Below are 21115 nucleotides of genomic sequence, written 5' to 3' on the forward strand. Positions count from 1 at the left end.
ATTTATTTATAATAGTAGTGAGTAAGTGGTGTCTGTGTGTGTGTGTTTCAATTTGTTGAGTCTTTTTCTTTTTTTTCCCCTAAAACTCTCTTTTCCATAATTTTCTACATATCCAGGAAAGAGTAAATTCCATATAGTCTAATAATGTTTTATATCAATTATCTATTTATAAGTTGTACAATAGAAGGTGTTGTGCCCATAAATGAATAGATTTATTTAGGTTAAAATGTTTCATTTTTCAAAAACACTTTTTAGTCATTTTCTTTGTGCCTCAATAGAGTACAAAATTTACATGGACTTCCTTATCATATTTAATAGAGATATGTGACATTTATATTGTTTTTATCATTCACTCTGGTAGCCTAATTCTATGTAGATGCATCCTAAGCACGGAAGGTTTGTTTAAAATAGCAGTAAGTGTGGGGTGTGTGTGGATGTGTGTGTGTGTGCATGTTTAAATTTGTTAGGCCTTTTTCCTTTTTTTCCCTAAAACTCTCTTTTCCGTAATTGTCTACATAGCCAGGAAAGAGTAAATCCATATAGTCTAATAATGTTTACACAATAGAAGGTGTTGTGCCCATAAATGAAAAGATTTCTTTGGGTTGGAATGTTTCATTTTTTACCGTGTTTGTGTTTACACTTCAGTAATCAAGGAGAAATATTTATTTTCCTGTATTATATTTGCATTAAAGTATACTTGTGGAAGTAGTACATTAACTTTTTTCTATCTGAAAATTTTGATTTGTGTCAGAGATATCAAATTTTAATGTATAAAATAAATGTTGTCTCAGAGACACAAAGTTTGTTAAACATTGCCCAACAATGTCTGAATTGCATTCCATTCTACATTTGTTAACATAAGAATGATCAGTATCCAAATCATCGAACGTTCCTGACAAGTAAGGAATGCTGACTTACCACTATTGAATCTAGGAATTAAAATATAACAAGCTTGCCAGATGTAAAGTTCTAGGTTTGGTGAAGAGATAAAAGCCCTCTTACTGATGTGCTATATGATTTTACAATAGAGCAGTAAGCAGCAACTTGAAAATGTGGCCAGATGTTGATACATAAAATTTTCACACATTTTTGGAGTAACTTTGAAAGCCTCAGAGTAGTTAATATAGACTCATAGACTGCACATCATTTGCTTCATAGATGGTCTGATAATGTTCACAATTAAAATGTTTGGGAACGCCATAAAATTTTTTTCACAAATCTCTTTTGTCAATACAAACTACCTTATGTATAGCTATCAACAATGAAACTGTTTCAATCCAAAGAGAAGGCAATTTTAAAAGTCTGGGATACTGCAGAAAACATAAGCCAAGGTGACTTTCACTGTTTAGTCCCTACTAATGGGTTTATGTAATACAGACCTTTTTTGTTCTTTCTTCAATTATAATAATTATATGTTGGCCGGGCGCTGTGACTCACGCCTGTAATGCCAGCACTATGGGAGACCGAGGCGGGTGGATCACCTGAGGTCGGGAGTTCGAGGCCAGCCTGACCAACGTGGAGAAACCACATCTTGACTAAAAATACAAAATTAGCCAGGTGTGGTGGCACGTTCCTGTAATCCCAGCTACTTGGAAGGCTGAGGCAGGAGAATCCCTTGAACCCAGGAGGTGGGGGTTGTGGTGAGCCAAGATTGTGCCCTGGCACTCCAGCCTGGGCAACAAAAGCGAAACTCTGTCTCAAAAAACAATAACAATAATTACATGTCAATCACATCATATTATTTAATTTGGCAGTATATCTTTTATTTGCCATGTTATGTCATTACAATTTTGATGCAAGATTTTCTTTTATATATGTTCTGTTCTTTAAGTTCTGCAATTGACATTCATGTTATTGAAGCTATCCATTTATAATAAATCTGAATTGTAAATCTGAAAATGTTTAATTTTTAGACGTTAGTCTCTAAACTAGACAAATTCACAATTTTACAATTTATAGCTAAAAAATCTTACACTACTCAACAAAAAGTATAATTTTCCAAGAGGACCAAACCATTGTTTCTATTTATTGCTGAAATGTACATTTTGATTTGTAGATTAATGTACTGTAAACTGCAAATTACTATATCTGGTTGTAAATCAGGTGTAATGTTAGGCACTTTCTTTTGCATCAAGAAAAATATATTCTCATTAATTATGTTCAATACGATTTTGTCACTTGTATTCCCAATTTTCTGCAAATGGTAGATTTAAGACCATATATGAGTAAAACTTTAAGTTAATCACATTGTAATATTTTAATATTAAGCTTGTAATGTTTGAAATTCTAGATCAATATTTGGTAACAAGAATATACAAGAGCAAGAATCTAAACTCCATACTATGAGAGAATATTCAGCCATCACTCTCAACAGTGGTTTTTTCTAATGACTTAAAAGTATGTCATTGGCTTTGAAACCTAGAGAATATGGACTATATTGTGAAGTGAAGGGACCCAATTCATTTGTTAATGAATGAATGCATGCAGAATAAATTTATTTAAAAAATCAAGGAAGAAGGAAAAAGACTAAGCAGAGAAAGAAGGGGAGGAAGAGAGAGAGAAAGGGAGGGAGAGAGAAAATGAGGGAAGAGAAGAGAAAAAGAGTAAAAAGGAGATTGAGAAATAGGGAAGACAGGGAGAAGAGGACAATAAAGAGACAGCTTTTCCTGAAGAAGAAGGAATTTTCCTCAAGATGACAACATTGCCTGCATTTCCAGCCTGACATACAGATTTTAGATTGCCATCCCAACTGCGCCCGCCACTACCCCCAGCGAATTTTTTGTATTTTAGTAGAGACGGGGTTTCACCATGTTAGCCAGGATGGTCTCGATCTCCTGACCTCGTGACCTGCCCTCCTTGGCCTCCCAAAGTGCTGGGATTACAGGTGTGAGCCACCGTGCCCAGCCTCTAGAGCTAATTTCTTAAAATCTCTCTCTCTCTCTCTCATATATATTAAGAAACATTTTTGAGTAAGAATTCTCAACAGGGATCGCACCATTTTTAACCCATTTATGCCTGAGGTTGCAATTTTTTAAATGTTTGCAATCAGACCTTGGCAATGACCTTGAACAGTAGGATATAAATAACTCCTATACACTTAGCGTTCCAATAATGGGACGCTAGGCATAAGTGGATAAGTGGTCTTTTTAAAGAGATAAATCTCTTTTATTACCCTACATATATATATAATATATATACACACACATATAGAGAAACATATATATGTTTCTATAATATAAAGTCTTTATAGTCTTTATATGTACATATAAAATATAAAATATATAACTATATAGACTTTATTTTATCTATCTAGATAGTGTATATATATGTGTGTATATATGTGTGTGTGTGTGTATATATATATATATATATATATATGGAGAGAGAGAGAGAGAGAAAATAGGTTCTATTTCTGTGGATATCCCAGATTAACACAGATTTTCAGATGAGATGAGCTGTGTTCAGGGTGGTATACCTGTAGACATAACAGAGATTTTCAAATTTAATTTAACAATTTACTAATTACCCATGGAGCCACATATGTTCAATTCACAACACACTGCAAGGCAGCCCTTATAGGGACTTAAACCACTTATGTTTGTTCCTATTGAACTTAACATTGACTTCCTAGTTCTTAATTTTAGTGGACCTATAGAACCCTCATCACCAAGACAGTTTGTTTCTAGAGATCCACAGATATCACTAAACTGTGAGATAGCATAGTCAAAAAAAAAATGTGATCAAATCATGTAGGTATGAGTAGGAAAAAATTAGAGAAAGGTAATAGAACAAAGAAGAATATCCTATTAATAACACTAATCAGATAAATTCTCTTATTTATAACCAACAAACAGGCCTTGAAGACATTTGTGAGGAAGAAACAGTTTTAAGTAGGAATTTTCAACAGGGATAGCACCTTTTAAAAAAAGTAGTCTTTTTAAAGAAATAAATCTCTTTTATTAGCTTAAGTATGCCTACTAGAAAAAGTCTTAGCTCCAGAATAGTCACATATCATAGTTCTAACAGAGCACTATAAATCTTGAAATCTTTCATGAATTTTTTACACCAATAATCACTTTCTTTCAATATTGGCTGTGGCATAATTCTCATCATAAATTTCCATGGATTAGCTAAACTATTAGAAAATTATTCTTGTCATAATCTTAAGATTTATGTATCAGAAAAAACATATAACAATAAGTCACCCATAAAGGAAGAAAACTGCATATAGATAGTTAGCATTCCTGGAAATCTCAGCCCACGAATCATTTAACTTTTGGAGAACCCCAAAGGAATCAATTTTTAAAACATACATTTATAATTCTAATTTCAGTACCCCAAAGCATTAAAAAACAACTGATCTAAATTCACAGGACTGGTATGGCCTAGATGGAAAAGATTTGAATTGAGGGAATGAACATCTCCCTAGGTAATTCTTGTGCCCAACAAAGTTGGTGAACCACTGGAATAGAAGTAGAAAGAAAAGAGCAAAGCTATTACAATATTCCAAATGAAAAGTTCAAGAAACTAAAATAAGACAAGTGGCAATAGAAATATACAGAAAAAAGTAGATTTGATAGGCATTAAGGCTAAGTGATTTAGGGATCTAAGACAGTAAGTGATTTGAGGAATAGGAAGCTGAAAAACTTAGATTATGTAGATTATAGCATATTAATCAAAAGAGGGAAAGGAGAAGGAGGAGAAAGTAAATGTGGAAAGATAAAAATATGGCTTTTATATTTTACTTAAAATGTCTGTGGAGCAGTAGATTAAGATATCTATTAGTTAGAAATGTGGGTCAGGAATGCAGAAGAAAGATGTGAACCTAAAATATAGCTAAGAGCTATCACCATAAAGGTAGTTAAGAAAACGAAGAGGAGTGGAAGAGGAGAAGGGAAGAGAAAGAGGAAGAGGAGGTAGTAATGGGAACTTGTAGAACATATGTAGTATTTTTCTGTATATGTATGCTTATTTTATATTTAAAATATCATAATAGATGTACCAGAGTATAATTTGTTTCTTCATTCCATAATGGGTTTTGGATATTGTTCCATTTTAGAACATATAGATTTATCTCAATATAAATAAATATGTACATGATATAGTTCCAGAAGGATATACAGCAAACTAATAGCAGTGATTACCTCTAGGGAAGTGGGAAATGATCAGGATTAAGGGTGTGATCAAAGAGATATTTACATTTACTTGTAAAGTTTTATTTGTTTAATATGCAGAATGAATTAATGTATTGCCTGTAAAATTAAAAATGCGTTTTTAAGTCAGGTTAGACTAATTCATCTAGATTTATCATTATCTGGTTTTATAGTTTAATGGAAAGCTTATGATACCTTGCAAAATTCAATTATATGCCGGACTCTCTTAGAAACCAGGAAAATGCCATTGTTTTGTCATAAAATAATAATTTAATAAGATACATTTCTACTGAATTAGTATTGCAACTACTAGTGCATATATGTAAAAATAGCAAATAATGCAGCTGCAAAATTTTGCATTTATAAACCACCTATCTTTTAGAGTATTAGTATATTTCCATCAGTCACTTTAACAAAGCCAGTTTCACATTTTAAAATAGCAAATTATTTAATATATGTAAAAGTGCTTCCTCAAAATTCACCATGAAACAGTATTTGTGAATACTGTCAACAAAATTAAAAAAAAATCACTTACATTCTAAAAAAAGAAGGATACATTTTCCTCCTTTTTAAGAAAATTAACTGATTTCTTCTCAGGCTGTTGTTTTTGTTTTTGTTTTTTTCAGTAATATGTAGCCAACCACCCGCTCAGCATCTAGTATGAGAATTTCCAAGGTTCAATATGAGGCCTTCTCTTCTTTCTCTATAGATCTTTCACAGAGAATTGACTCATTTCCATTACATTATTTTTTATCCGTTACTTGAATGCCAGTCAGGTGTGCTATGTCAAGCCCAAATCTCTTTCCTAAGTTTAGCTGTCGTCTCTCTCCATGCTTGACACACTGTGACCTCAATAAACAGACCCCAAACAAATTTCATCATCTTTCCTCTCTCCTTCATTTTGCAGGGCATGATCATATCCCAACTGATTTTCTCTCCTGACTTCCTTCTTTATGCTAGTCATCCAAGGTCACTCAAGGTGAGAATGTTGGAGCATGAGTTGCAAATCTGAATGTCTACTACTGCTAAGAAGGAAATACCTACAAGATTAAGACAAGGGGAAATGATATTGACTGGCAATCAGAGGGCATAACCAACGCATTAAAGGCAGTAGCCTTTCCTCAGCCTAGATCTGCTTATTGTTTTCATATTGTGCTGCCAGTTGTTATTTTTAAATCTTATATTTAACTGCTGACAAAAAACATATTTTAAATACTATGACAATGAAAAAAAAATCCAGAAGAGGTATCAGCCTTTACTGTAGAGGATTTGGTTTGACATCTATGGAAACAGTGCCATGCTTTCATTTTAGGTAATTGGGCTATTAAAATCATCAGGCCGAGTGTGATGGCTCACTCCTGTAACCCCAGCACTTTGGGAGACTGAGGCAGGTAGATCACTTGAGGCCGGGAGCTCGAGACCAGCCTGGACAATGTGGTGAAACCAGTCTTTATCAAAAATCAGCCGGGAGGGGTGGCACACACCTGTAATACCAGCTACTCAGGAGGCTGAGGTGGGAGAATCACTTGAGCTGGGGAGGCGGAGGCTGCAGTGAGCCGAGACCACACCACTACACTCCAGCCTGGGTGACAGAGAGAGACTGTCTCAAAAAAAAAAGAAAAAAGAATAACAACAAAAAAAGTCTCTCTTGCTTTAGTCCATAAGACAAGTGAAATTTTAAATATTTTAAATATTTCCTGTAAGTTATTGACTCCCTAATGACAAATAATAATTTTATCAATGATTTTTAAAATGTTAGTGTGATAGTCATCTGAGAAAACTACTATTTTCCCACCAAGAAAAGAATTAACTGTAAGGTCAGTAACTAACCTTCGTCATCGTGTATGTGTTTGTGTGTTGTGTGTGTGTATGTTTTTTATGTAGTAAACCAGTGCTGTTATCACTTGGAGTCTTGTGAGTAAACCATATTCTTTTCTAAATGCTTTTGCTTCTGATTTAAACAAAAATTTTTATTTTAAAATTTTTTATATTTTAAGTTCTGGGATACATGTGCAGAACGTGCAGGTTTGTTACATAGGTATACACGTGCCATGGTGGTTTGCTGCACCCATCAACCATCTACACCAGGTATCTCTCCTAATGCTATCCCTCCCCTAGCCCCCCATCCCCTGACAGGCCCCGGTGTGTGATGTTCCCCTCCCTGAGTCTATGTGTTCTCATTGTTCATCTCCCACTTATGAGTGACAACATGTGGTTAAAGAAAAATTTTTAAACCATCATTTCTGTATCTAAATTTTGATGATTCTCTCCTAAGTTTGTTTCTTTTTTCTTTTTTCTTTTTTTTTTTTTTTTGACAGAGTCTTGCTCTATTGCACAGGCTACAGTTCAGTGGTGCAGTGATCTCAGTTCACTGCAACCTCCGCCTCCCAGGTTCAAGTGATTTTCCTGCCTCAGCCCCCTGTACCTGGGATTACAGGTGTGTGCCACTACGCCTGGCTAATTTCTTGTATTTTTAATAGAGATGGGGTTTCACCATGTTGACCAGGCTGGTCTTGAACTCCTGACCTCCAGTGATCTGTCTGCCTTGGCCTCCCAAAGTGCTGGGATTACGGGCTGATCCACTGTGCCCAGCCCTAAGGGTGTTTCTTGAACCAACTGATGTCTTCAGTTCCTCCAGCTATTATTGCACCTCAGGCTATGAGCACACCCTGCATGCTAAAATCCATAATCATCTTTATTTCCCTATTAAATTCTCACATAGTTACCTTTAAGTTTTGTTGTGAGAGCATCTAAAATCCCCTTTAATATTTTTTTCAGTATTCAATGTAGTATTATTAACTATAGTTGTCTTGTTGTAGAGAAGTCCCTGTGGAAATGAAAGCAGATATTGGAGTTATTCAACCAAAGTCAAGGAGTGTCTGGAGCCATCAGACAAAAGAGGCAAGGAAAGATTCTGTTTTAGAGCCTTTGGAGGGGGCATAGCAGACACCTTAGTTTAAGATTTCTGGCATCCCTGGGTGTGAGAACATGTTTCTCTAGTTTTAAGCCACAAGTGTGCACTGATTTCTTACAGAAAAAAAAGCACGTGTTAATTTCTTACAGAAGACCTAGAAAACTCATACTCCCCCTTGCCAAAAATCACCATCACACCTCTGCTTTTCTAAAAGACCAAGCTTCTCAAAAGTTTTCTGCAGCCACTGTCCCAGCTCCTCATATCCCTTTTTTTCCGTCATCTCATTACAGCTGGGGTCTAGTTCTTAGCACTTAAACTTTCTTTGTTAAGATTTCCCACTAATTCCATCTTGCCAATCCCAATGGTCCCTCTTTGTGACCACCTGTCTCAGCATCTCAACAGCGTTCAATAGAGCTGACACCTTGAGATCCTGTGATTGCTCAGGCTTGAGTTTCCTTCACCTCGCTGGGGCTCCATCTGACCCTCCTTTACTGGTTTCTCCTCCTTTAACTGACCTCTATGTATCTAGTGTCCTGGATTCAGTCTTAGAACACCTCTTCTTACTTTTTTAACTCTATGGATATTCTAATAATTCCAAAATCATTGTCTCATTTTGTCTCTAGTATATTCTAACGGTGTGACCTTGAGCAAGTTATGTAACACTCTTGCTTGTTTTCTCATCTGTATTATGGGGGTAATTAATCCTACCTGCCCCAATGAATGTTTGTGGAAAAACAATTCATCTGTATAAGGAATCTAGAACACAGTCTGACATGTAGTAAGTGAGCAATAATGTTAGTCAATATGATGATAATGATGATGTTGATTATTTTATATCTATATTTGGATAACTAACAGACATCTCAAACCCAATATGTCCAAAATAATATGCATGATTCCACGAAATTGCAATGCCTAATCCTCTTGCTGTGTTATGTATCTTAGTACTTGGTGATAACATCCCCAGAAAATCAGCTCATGACTCTCGTTCCCTCACTTTCCCCAGTATCCAATCCAATAGCAGCTCTTGGTAGCTCATTTCCAAAGATAACAGTAATCACTTCATTTTTCTTCACATCGATTGCAACCCTCACTTTCATTTACATCACCACTATCCCTGATTGGACTGTGACAGAAGACTTCATTGTTCTCACAATTGTCACTCAACAATCCACTTTTCCATTAGAAGCCAAAACAACCTTCTAAGCTTCAATAAGAACACGCCACTCCATTATTTGAAACTATTCAATCACTTCCAACTAAGAACTGACATTATGTTATACTGCCTTCCTATCAGTACATTCAGACTGTTGTAATAAAATACCATAAACCAGGTAGCTTATAAACTATAGAAATTTATTTCTCACAGTTCTGGAAGCTGGCAAATCCTAGATCAAGGTGCCTGAAGATTAGATGTCTAGTGAGGGCCTGCTTTCTTGTTCATAAACAGCTGTTCTGTTTTTGTTTTTTACCTGTGTATTTACACGGCTGGAGAGCCACATTTCTCTGTGATACCTTTTATAAGGGTACTAATCCCATTTATAAGGGCTCTGCCCTCATAATTTAATCACCTCCCAGGAGCTCACCTGCATATACAATCACATTGGGTGTAAGAATTTAACTTAGGAATTTGGGGAGGGAGGATGGACACAAATATCCCATCTATAGTATTTCCCATTGTACCTAGATTATATCTACACTGATCTCATCTTATTTGATTCTTCTTCAATTCTCCTCTTTTAGCCAAAGCAGAGTTTCTTAAGACCTGGCTCCCACCTCAGTGGCCCTGCACATTCTCTCCTCTCTGCATAGATAGCTCTGAACCCTAATTTTCACATGAAGGTTCCCTCTCACCACTCAGGCTTCAACTCAACTGTCACCTTCTCTTTTGAGGTAGAGTACTATGGCATGATCATGGCTCACTGCAACCTTGAACTCCTGGGCTCAAGTGGTCCTCTTGCTTCAGCCTCCAGAGTAGCTGGGACCACAGGTATGCACCACTATGCCTGATTAATTTTAAAAATTTTGGTGATATGGGATCGAGACCATCCTGGCTAACATGATGAAACCTCGTCTCTACTAAACAATACAAAAAATTAGCGGTGGTGGCGGTGCCTGTAGTCCCAGCTACTCGGGAGGCTGAGGCAGGAGAATGGTGTGAACCCAGGAGGCGGAGCTTGCAGTGATCCAAGATTGCGCCACTGCACTCCAGGCTGGGTGACAGAGCGAGACTCCATCTCAAAAAAAAAAAAAAAAAATTTGGTGATATGGGGTCTCACTATGTTGCCCATGCTGGTCTTGAATTCATGGGCTCAAGTAATGTTCTGGCTTTGGCTACCCAAAGTGCTGGGATTACAGGTATGACCCATGGCACCTAGAAAACTGTCACCTTTTAAACATACTTCCATTGGTCTTCTTTTCAACATTGCATTTCTTATTTCCAAGTAACTTTCCATAATTTACCCTGGCCTATTTTCTTCACTGCATGCCTTAGTGTCTAATGTCCTCTTTCTTTATTTCCTTATTTCTTTTGTTTGCATTTTTTTTTTTTTTTTTGAGATGGAGTCTCGCTCTGTCACCCAGGCTGGAGTGCAGTGGCGCAATCTTGGCTCACTACAAGCTCTGCCTCCCAGGTTCACACCATTCTCCTGCCTCAGCCTCCCAAGTAGCTGGGACTACAGGCGCCCGCCACCATGCCTGGCTAATTTTTTGTATTTTTAGTAGAGACGGGGTTTCACCGTGTTAGCCAGGATGGTCTCGATCTCCTGACCTCGTGATCCACCCGTCTTGGCCTCCCAAAGTGCTGGGATTACAGGCATGAGCCACCGTGCCTGGCCCACGTTTGTTTTTTATTGCTTGACTCTACCAGCAAAATGTAGCTTTATGAGGTCAAGAGTCTAATTTTTCTTGTTCAGTTATATCTCCAGTGCCAGGAATGAATGAAAGGAAATAAATAGCAAACAAAACAAAATATTAGTGCTTCATATTACTTTGTTTGTCTTTAAAACATTTTGTGCATTTATGGCTTGTCAATTTGGGAAGTTTCTGCTTCTCATTCATTAGTTCATTCATTCCTTCAGTATGTGTTTATTGAATACCTATGATATAGTTTAGATCTTTGTCCCTACGTAAATTTCATATAAAATTTTAATCCCCTATGTTGAAGGTGGAACCTAGTGGGAGGTGATTGAATCATGAAAGTGGTTTCTAATGGCTTAGCACCATCCCCCTAGTGTCTTATGAGTGAGTTCTCATGAGATCTGGTTGTTTGAAAGTGTGTAGCACTTTCCCCTTCGCTCTGTCTCCTGCCAGCAATGTGAAGATGTGCTTGCTTTCCCCTTGCTTCTGCCATGATTGTAAGTTTCCTGAGGCCTCCCCAGCCATGTCTCCTTTACAGCCTACAGAATTGTGAGTCAATTAAACTTCTTTTCTTCATAAATCACCCAGCCTTATGTAGTTCTTTATAGCAATGTGAGAATGAATTATACAACCTACTTATTTGCCAAACCACTGTTGAGGTTTAAGAGTTCAAAGACAATTAAAACTGTTCCTTCACTCAATGAACTAATAATGTACACCAACCTAAAAATACTAGAGGGTCTAATAAAGCTCTGTATGAATGGTTTCATAACCAATATTTAGATCAGTTATTCAATTAAATAGGTAGAGAAAATATTTTGTAAGCCACTTAGTAGATAATGTCAGCCTCATAAAACTATGGAGGAAAATCAACAGAAATTAAGGATTTTCAAAAATTTTTCTCATATGTTTTTGTAAACATGCATGCATACACACAAGCATGGGAAGCTATTTGCTACTCTCCTTAGAGGAATTCCTAGGTGCAATATGTGATTGTTATTATTTTTATATAGTGTTCAGTAATGTACTTAAAATAAAAAAATAGACTGAGCGTAGTAGGTAACACCCATAATCTCACCACTTTGGGAGGCCAAGGCAGAAGAATTGCATATGGCCAAGAGTTCAAGACTAGCCTAAATAACATAGCAAGATCCCATCCCTACCAAAAAAAAAAAAATTTTTTAAATTAGCCAGGTGTGGTGGTGCATCTCTGTTGTCACAGCTACTCAGGGAGCTGGGGCAGATGGATCACTTGAGCTATAATCTCACCACTGCACTCCAGCCTGGGCAACAGAGCAAGACCCTTCCTCTAAAAGAAAATAAAAAGAAAATAATTTACTATTTAATATAGGCAGGAAATTGAGTATTCTGAATAGGTAAATATACTTGAGAATTATAATATGTATTTTAGGATTATACAAATAAAAATATTTCAGAAATTGTTTCAACTACCTAAGCTTATTGATGCAGTAAGAAACTACTCAAAGACTAGTTGAAAACTTGTGTCAAATAGCAACACTAATGAGAAAAGAAATTTTCTGCATAAATTAATCTTCTTAATAATTAAAACTTATAGTGTTATGTGTTCCAAATGCTTTTTAAAGGTTTTTATTTTATTAAGTGGCCTCATGTTGTACTGAAAATAGCATGAGTTTTGGCAAAAGGTATATGGCACTTGTGATCCCAGTTTAGAAATTTATTAGCTATGTAACCTTAAGCCGGTCACTTAAATATTTTGATATTTAATTTCATTATCCTTTAAAACACAGCAATAACTATGTTATTAGGTTATTGTAGGAATTTAGAAAATATCTTTAAACACTTAGCATATCAAGCATATACTCGATATTGCTTTTCATGAAAATATTTCTAAATTATTAGTATGGATTTACTTTCTCCTTAAGCTACCGAGTGTAATAACCTTATAATATCTATATCACAAGGTAGAATTAGCTGATAAATATAGGCTAGGCACAGTGGCTCACGCCTGTAATCCCAACACCTTGGGACGCCAAGGCGCGTGGATCACCTGAGGTCAGGAGTTCAAGACCAACCTGGCCAGCATGGTGAAACCCCGCCTCTAATAAAAAATACAAAAATTAGCCAGGCATGGTGGCGGGTATCTATAATCTCAGCTACTCAGGAGGCTGAGGCAAGAGAATTGCTGGAACCCAGGAGGCAGAGGTTGCAGTGAGCCAAGATTGCACCATTGCACTCTAGCCTGGACCAACAACAGCAAGACTCTGTCTCCAGAAAAAAAGTCTATATCTATATCCAACTATCTATCTATCTATCTATCTATCTGTCTATCTATCTATCTAAGCATGAGGTTGAATCACCACTCTGCCATTAATTCACCATGTTACATTGGCCCAGTCATTTCTCCCCTCTGACACATAATTTCTCTTTCTGTAAATTGTGAAGATTGGGATAGATCTTTCATAAGGTTTCTTCAAGATCTAATAGGCCAATATTGCAAGAAGCTAATGATGATTTTGTGATGCGATATTGTGTTGTTCTAAGGGGCTCTTATGAATTGAATTGTGCCTCCAAAAGATATGTTAAAGTCCTAACCCCCAGTACCTGTCAATGTGATCTTCTTTAAAAATAAGTCATATGTAGATTTTATCAAGTTAAGAAAAAGTGTCTTTGTAATCCAATATGACTGGCATCATTGGAAGAAGAGGGAAAAACCTAGTAAGGACAAAGATATGCAGGGAGAAAGTCAAGGATGACAGAGGAAGAGATTGGAGTAATGCTGCTACAAGGTGCAGAAGCCTGTGTCATGGGCATTTGAACCAGAGCAACTCCATCTTGAATAAGGGATGGGTGAAATAAGGCTGAGACCTACTGGGCTGCATTCCCTGGTGGTTGGGCATTCTTAGTCACAGAATGAGGTAGAAGGACAGCACAAGGTACAGGTCACAAAGACCTTGCTGATAAAAGGATGTGATAAAGAACCTGGCCAAAGTCAGAATGGCGATTATTGAAAATTCAAGAAACAACAGTTGCTGGTGAGGTTGAGGAAAAAAGGAATGCTTTTACACTGTTGGTGGGAGTGTAAATTGGTTCAACCTTTATGGAAGACAATGTGCCAATTCCTCAAACACCTAGAGGCAGAAATACCATTTGACCCAGCAATCACATTACTGGGTACATACCCAAATAAATGTAAGTCATTCTATTATAAATATACATGCACACGTATGTTCATTGCAGCGCTATTCACTATAGCAAAGTCATGGAATCAACCTAAATGCCCATCAATGATAGACTGGATAAAGAAAATGTGGCACACATAGACCATGGAATACTATGCAGCCATAAAAAGGAACAAGATTATGTCCTTTGCAGGGACATGGATGGAACTGGAAGCCGTTATCCTCAGCAAACTAACGCATGAACAGAAAACCAAACCCTGCATGTTCTCACTTATAACTGGGAGCTGAACAATGAGAACACATAGAGACACAGTGGCGAATAACATGGACTGGGGCCTGTCATGGGGGAGTATCAGGAAGAATAGCTAATAGATGCTGAGCTTAATACCTAGGTGATGGGTTGATCTGTGGAGCAAACCACCTTGACACATGTTTACCTATGTAACAAACCTGCACACCCTGCATGTGTACCTTGGAACTGAAAATGAAAGTAAAAAAAAAAAAAAAGAAGCTGGCCAAAACCCACCAACACTAAGATGGCAAGGAGAGTGACCTCTGATCCTCCTCACTGCTCATTATATGCTAATTATGATGCATTAGTATGCTAAAAGACACTCCCACCAGTGCCATGACAGTTTACAAATGCCATGATGATGTCTGAAAGTTACCCTATATAACCTAAAAAGGGGAGGAAGCCTCAGGTCTGGGAATCACCACCTTTTACCAAGAAAACTCATGAATAATCCACCCCTTGTTTAGCATATGATCAAGAAGCAACTGTAAGTAAAATCAGTGGAGCAGCCCATGCCTCTGCTCTGCCTAAGAAGTAGCCATTCTTTTATTCCTTTACTTTCTTAATAAACTTGCTTTCACTTTATTCTATGGACTCACCTCAAATTCTTTCTTGTGCGAGGTCTAAGAACCCTCTCTTGGACTCTGGATGGGGACCCCTTTTGGGTAATACAAGGATTGAGGCCACCACCAGAATCCAGGCAGATGCAAGGAAGAATGGTTCCCACAGTCTCAGAAGGAACATGGCCCTAATGGAGACTTGATTTTGAACTTCTAACCTCCAGAACTGTGAAAAAATACATTTCTGTTGTTTTAAGCCACCCAGTTTGTGGTACTTTGTTGTTTCAGCCTCAGGACACTAATGCAGGGTCTCAAAGATGTGAGGACCTGTTGATTTCTTCTACTTATTGGTGTCAGTCCAATCACTCAAGCATTCATATGTCTTACAGTGCTATTTTCCAAAAACTCTTGAGAATTACTTGACAGGGCATACTGTATTTCATTATCTAGAGTGAGTATTATGATTTGTTCTGTATAGTTTCCAAAAAAATATTTAAAATAGGATTTTTCAAAAACGCATCATATGGGTTGTAAATAATTATTCTGGAACAGGTCTCAATGTTTGTGATGATAAATTTCTAACATATTTATTTTTCTAACATATTTATTTTTACTTTCATCCAGTTGAAAAATATATCTCATGATACTTCATTTTATTTACCATGTTAAGATATAATAGTGACACCATAGTCACCTCACTGCCTTATTTTTGGTATTTTTCTCTAAAATCATTCATCAATATAATTTTTTCCAAAATATTTTCTCCCTCAAGATAAAATTATGTTATTTTAGACATTCCAATAGACTTACTAACGACAACAAATTACTTATTATTTCCAGTGCTGTCAAATGGGACATGAAAAATGTGGCAAATGTCAAACTTTATTAGGTGGGGGTTTTTTTTAAAATCATTAAAGCTACTTACTTTTCCAAAAGAAAAAAAATTGTGATAGTTATTTCTTCATTTGCTGTGTGCTACGGTTTGAATAATGGTGTCATTTCCAAAATTGTTGAACTTAATCCCCAGCAGTGTTTAAAAGGTGCAGCCTCTGGGAAGTGATTAATATGCTTAGCACCCTTATAAAAGGGCTCCAGTTTTAAGGAGTGCTCCCTAGCCTTTCTGTTGCTCTACCAGTGAAGACACAGTTTGTCCCCTCCAGAGAAGAGCAACAAATGTATCATCTTAGAAGTGGAGACCAGGCCCTTTCCAGGCACCATTCCTGCCAGCATCTTGATCTTGAACTTCCCAGACTCAAATGGGAAATAAATCTCTCTATTGTTTATAAATCACATCTGTGGCATTTTATTACAGTAGCACAATTGAACTAAATACTGTGCTTTCTGATTTCTTCATTCGCTGGACAAAATAACTTCAGTTTTTCATAAAACTAGCTGAAAATGGCACATAAGACCCATCATTAATATATAAATTCTTGCCAACAAAGTGGAGAAAATTTCCTGGATATATTTACTATAATAATTATTATCATTTTAGTTTTGACTCTAATCTTCGTTTTTGCAGCCCAGGAGTAGATTATAGACCTATTTCTGATAATAGGTCCTAACAGTTGAATTCATTTTTCAAGGTTTGTGGTATGTTTCTTCTGTAACAGAGAGTTGAATTTAGTGACCCAATTGGTGATGCTGCCAAAGAATATTTAAGGGGTAGGAGAAGATAGGTAGCTATCCAGTTACATCATCAGCTTGGTGACTGTCAGTACATTTCCTTTCAAGAGTTTTGTACTCAGCAACTGAAGCATTATCGTAAGAGTCTTTTTTAGAGCGTCCCAGTCAGTAATGTTAATTATTCTCCATGGATTTGGAAGAAAGATTTAGTAATTTTTGTAAAAACAAGTATGGAAATAAATATATATTTGGAAATAGAAGCAAGTGCCAGCAGACATTACTTTATTCCTGCACTAGGCATGTCCATCAGCAGCTACAAAAGAGAATATGAATCAGAATTTCTCCAGAGAAGGAAAACTACAATCGTTAATGGGATAAGAAGGCTACTTCTCAAAAATGATTTAAATAACAGGGAGTTTAATATAAAAAAGCGAAGAAAAATCTAATTTCTTTATCAGTTTTTTATAAAAACACATCCAACATGCATGCAGAAATATTAACACATCCTCTTTAGTTCAGAAGGACTTGACTGTATTTTTAAAAGTATACGTATTGGGCAAATTCTCAGTTGGGAACAACAGAAGTTTTTCTGATCACTTTAAGCTGAATAATGACTTCTCAGAATATATTAGGTCATTCATAGAGTCTTGGGAAGGGATGCAAAGATGGACTTAAAGTTTAGCTTCCAGGAACAACACCAACAACAGGCCAACGACCGATCTGATGACAAGGCTGACACTGGTGCCACTGAGTGCGTCATGCCAAGACACTGACTTTATTGCAACTGCCAGGACCATTACCACTTCTGTACTAGGAACTTGATCTGTTGCCCCTGGATTCCAAATATATTTACTGCCTCATGCCAATCAATAAAAGACAGTGCCATCAAAACCTTTTCTCCTTGCTTTTTTCCTTACAAAATCCAAAGGTCACATGGACAAAATTAGTGGAGAATATGCTACTGACTGAAATGAGACATGAAAAAATGAGTTGTACCTTTTAGATTGAGGAAGTTTTCTTCACACAAAGTATACATTCTTGTAAAGATAGAAAGCCTATTTGAAAAATCATGTTCTGTCACAAATATGATAATTATCAATACAGATTGGATTCTAAGAATTGGTAAATATTTTAGAGGATTTTTAGTCTGTAAAGTATCCAAGGCATTCATTCATTTAAGAAATAATTACTACACATTTGGTTCTGTGACCTAGAGCAAGTGACTTAAACTTCTCTGAGTCTCGGTTATCTAAATGTAAAATGGAAAAAATCATACATTTATAAATGCAAAGAACTAATATGGTAAGCACTTAATAAATTATCATTGCTATTATTAATAGATAATAGATCCTAGGCAAAAATATTCCTTCTATAGAATTCCTAACAGACAGCCATCCCATCTTTTGAGTACTTTTATTACCATGTGACTTACATCCCTATGACAGCTCATTTCAAACTAGAGCATTTATTTTTATTTATATTACATGTAATATCATGCCATGCCATTATAATTTCCTAGTTTGGGAGCCATCAGCCTAAAAAAGGCTCCATTAAAAAAATTCATGGTGTTAAAGTAAACAGTTTCTCATGATAGCAATATTTTAAAAGGTGGCTGGATTTCCAATACCTCCACAAAATTATTTCAATCCATGATAATTCATCTATATTATTATATCACTAAAAGTAACCCCTATCAGAGGTTGGTATCTTCAAGCCTAACAACAGTAAAAGTATCCACAAAATAGCAGGGCCATTCATCTACACTGAGGTAAAGCCACTTGGAGGTTAACAGCATAGGCTCTAGAGCCAGATCACTCGGGTTGAAATCTCAGTTCTGCTGCTTTCCAGCTCTATCACCTTAAGCTGGTTATGCAACTTTTCTAGGTCATTTGCAAAACTGAGTGAATAATAGTACCAACCTCAAAACTATTATGTGAGAATTGAACATGTCAATATATAAAGTGACTAGAACAGGGTCTGCCCTAGAGTGAGTACTATATGATTGTAAGCTATTATCAATATTACATACCAAGGTCAATTGGGAGTGCTGAGAATGCCAGTGTAAGGAGAGAATACCAGACTGCTCCTCATGTCTCTCACAGTGTCATGTGGGACAAAGACACACAAACTGATCATTATAATGCACTTAAGTAAATACACGTGCATGCGTGAAAAAAGAAGCACCTAACCTCGTTGGGGACTAGGTGGAAGTGAAGAGTTTGGAGAAGGCTTCCTAAGAAGATGATGGGTGAACTAAGCAACAAATAGTGATTAGAGAGTGGTTACGCGGCTCCAAAGTAGAAATCAAGTTGTCTGCCAGAAGTGGTAATGAGCAAATTAGAGTAAGAGGCTTGGATAGTGGTAATAAGATAAAGCTTACCAAGAACAACTAATCATGAAGTTGTAATGATAATCTCACCTCAGCCTCCCAAAATGTTGAGATTACAGGCGTAAGCCACCATGCCCTGCCAGTTTTGTTTCTTTTTGTTCAGGATTGCTTTGGCTATTCAAGGTCTTTTGTGGTTCTGTATCGATTTCAGGATTGATTTTTCTATTTCTGTTACTGGTATTTCGATAGGAATTGCATTGAATCTGTAGATTGACTGGGGTCCCCTAGGCAATTTAACAATATTAATTCTTTGAATCTATGAGCATGGGATATTTTTCCATTCTTTGTGTGTTCTCTTCATTTTTTTTTTATCACTGTTTTGTAATTTTTATTGTATGGATTTTTTGCTTCTTTAGTAAAATGTATTCTTAGGAAATTTTCTTTGTAGTTACTGTAAATGGGATTTCTTTTTCAGATTTTTCTCTGTTGATATATAGAAATGCTGTTATTTTTGCAAGTTTTTTTTTTTTTTGAGGTGGAGTCTCACCCTGTCACCCAGACTGGAATGCAATGGCGCAATCTCGGCTCACTGCAAACTCTGCCTCCCAGGTTCAAGTGATTCTCCTGCCTCAGCTTCCCAAGTAGCTGGGATTACAGGCACATGCTACCATGCCTGGTTAATTTTTTGTATCTTTAGTAGAGACAGGGTTTCACCATGTTGGCCAGGCTGGCCTCGAACTCCTGACCTTGTGATCTGCCTGCCTCGGCCTCCCAAACTGCTGGGATTACAGGCGTGAGCGACTGCACTCAGTGCAAGTTAATTTTATATCCTGCAACTTTATGAATTTTTTTTAATCAGTTCTAACAGTTTTTTTTGTGTGTGTGGAATCTAGGCTTTTCTAAATATAGTATCATGTTGTCTGTGAACAAAATAATCTGATGACTTATTTTTCAATTTGGAAGCCCTTCATTTCTTTCTGTTTACTAATTGCTCTGGCTAGAATTTATAGTACTGTGTTGAATAAAACTGGTAAAAGTGGGCATGCTTGTCTTGTTCTAAATCTTTTCAAAAACGTTTTCTATTTTTTTCCATTCAGTAAGATGTTAGGCATGGTTTGTCATATGTGGCCTTTATTATATTGAGGTATTTTCCTTCTGCACCCAGTTTGCTGAGAATTTTTATCATGAAGTGATGTTGAGTTTTACCAAATATGTTTTCAGCATGTATTGAAACTAGTAAATGGTTTTTGTTTTTATCTATTAATTTTATGTGTTCTATTAATTGATTTGCATATGTTCAACCATCCTTGCATCCATGGGATAAATCACTCTTGATCATGACAAATGAACTTGTTAATGATCTTGTGTTATTGAGTTCATTTTGCTAGTATTTTGCTGATGATTTTTGCGTCTACATTCATCTGGTATGTCAGCTTATACTTTTTTGTTGTTGTTATTTCCTTATCTGCATTTGATATCAGGGTAGTGACAACCTCATGGAATGAATTTTGAAGTTTCCTCTTCTTGAATTTTTTTGGAATAATTTGAGTAGAACTTGTGTTTGTTCTTCTTTAAATGTTTGGTAGAATTGAGCAGAGAAGCCATCAGGTCCTGGGTTTTTATTTCAAGGGAGACTTTTTATTACTGTTTCAATCTTGTTACTCATTATTGGTCTGTTCATGTTTTCTATTTCTTCATAGTTCATTCTTGGGAGGTTGTATGTGTCCAGGAATCTATCCATTTCTTCTAGGTTTTCCTATTTGTTTGCATATAGGTATTTATGATAATATCTAATGATAATATCTAATATCTAATGTGCTTATGATAATATCTAATGATCTGTGGTATCAGTTCTAATGTCTCATTTTACAACGGTGATTTTATTTTGTTATTCTCTTTTTCTTAGTCTAGCTAAAGGTTTGTTGGTTTTGTTTGTCCTTTCAAAAAACAACCTTTTTATTTTGTTGACCTTTGTAATTTCTTAGTCTTAATTTATTTATTTGTGCTCTGACCTGTATTATTTTTTTCATCTACTAGTTTGGGGTTTGGTTTGTTCTTATTTTTCTAGTTCTCTGAGGTACATCATTAGGTTGTTTTTTTGAAATCTTTCTACTTGTATGATGTAGACATTTATTTCTATCAACTTCCCTTCTAGAACTTTTTCTACGTTTCCCATAAGTTTGGTATGCTGTATTTCCATTTTTGTTCGTCTGAAGGAACT

Source organism: Pongo pygmaeus, chromosome 3 (assembly GCF_028885625.2).
Source record: "Pongo pygmaeus isolate AG05252 chromosome 3, NHGRI_mPonPyg2-v2.0_pri, whole genome shotgun sequence".
NCBI classification, from domain to species: domain Eukaryota; kingdom Metazoa; phylum Chordata; class Mammalia; order Primates; family Hominidae; genus Pongo; species Pongo pygmaeus.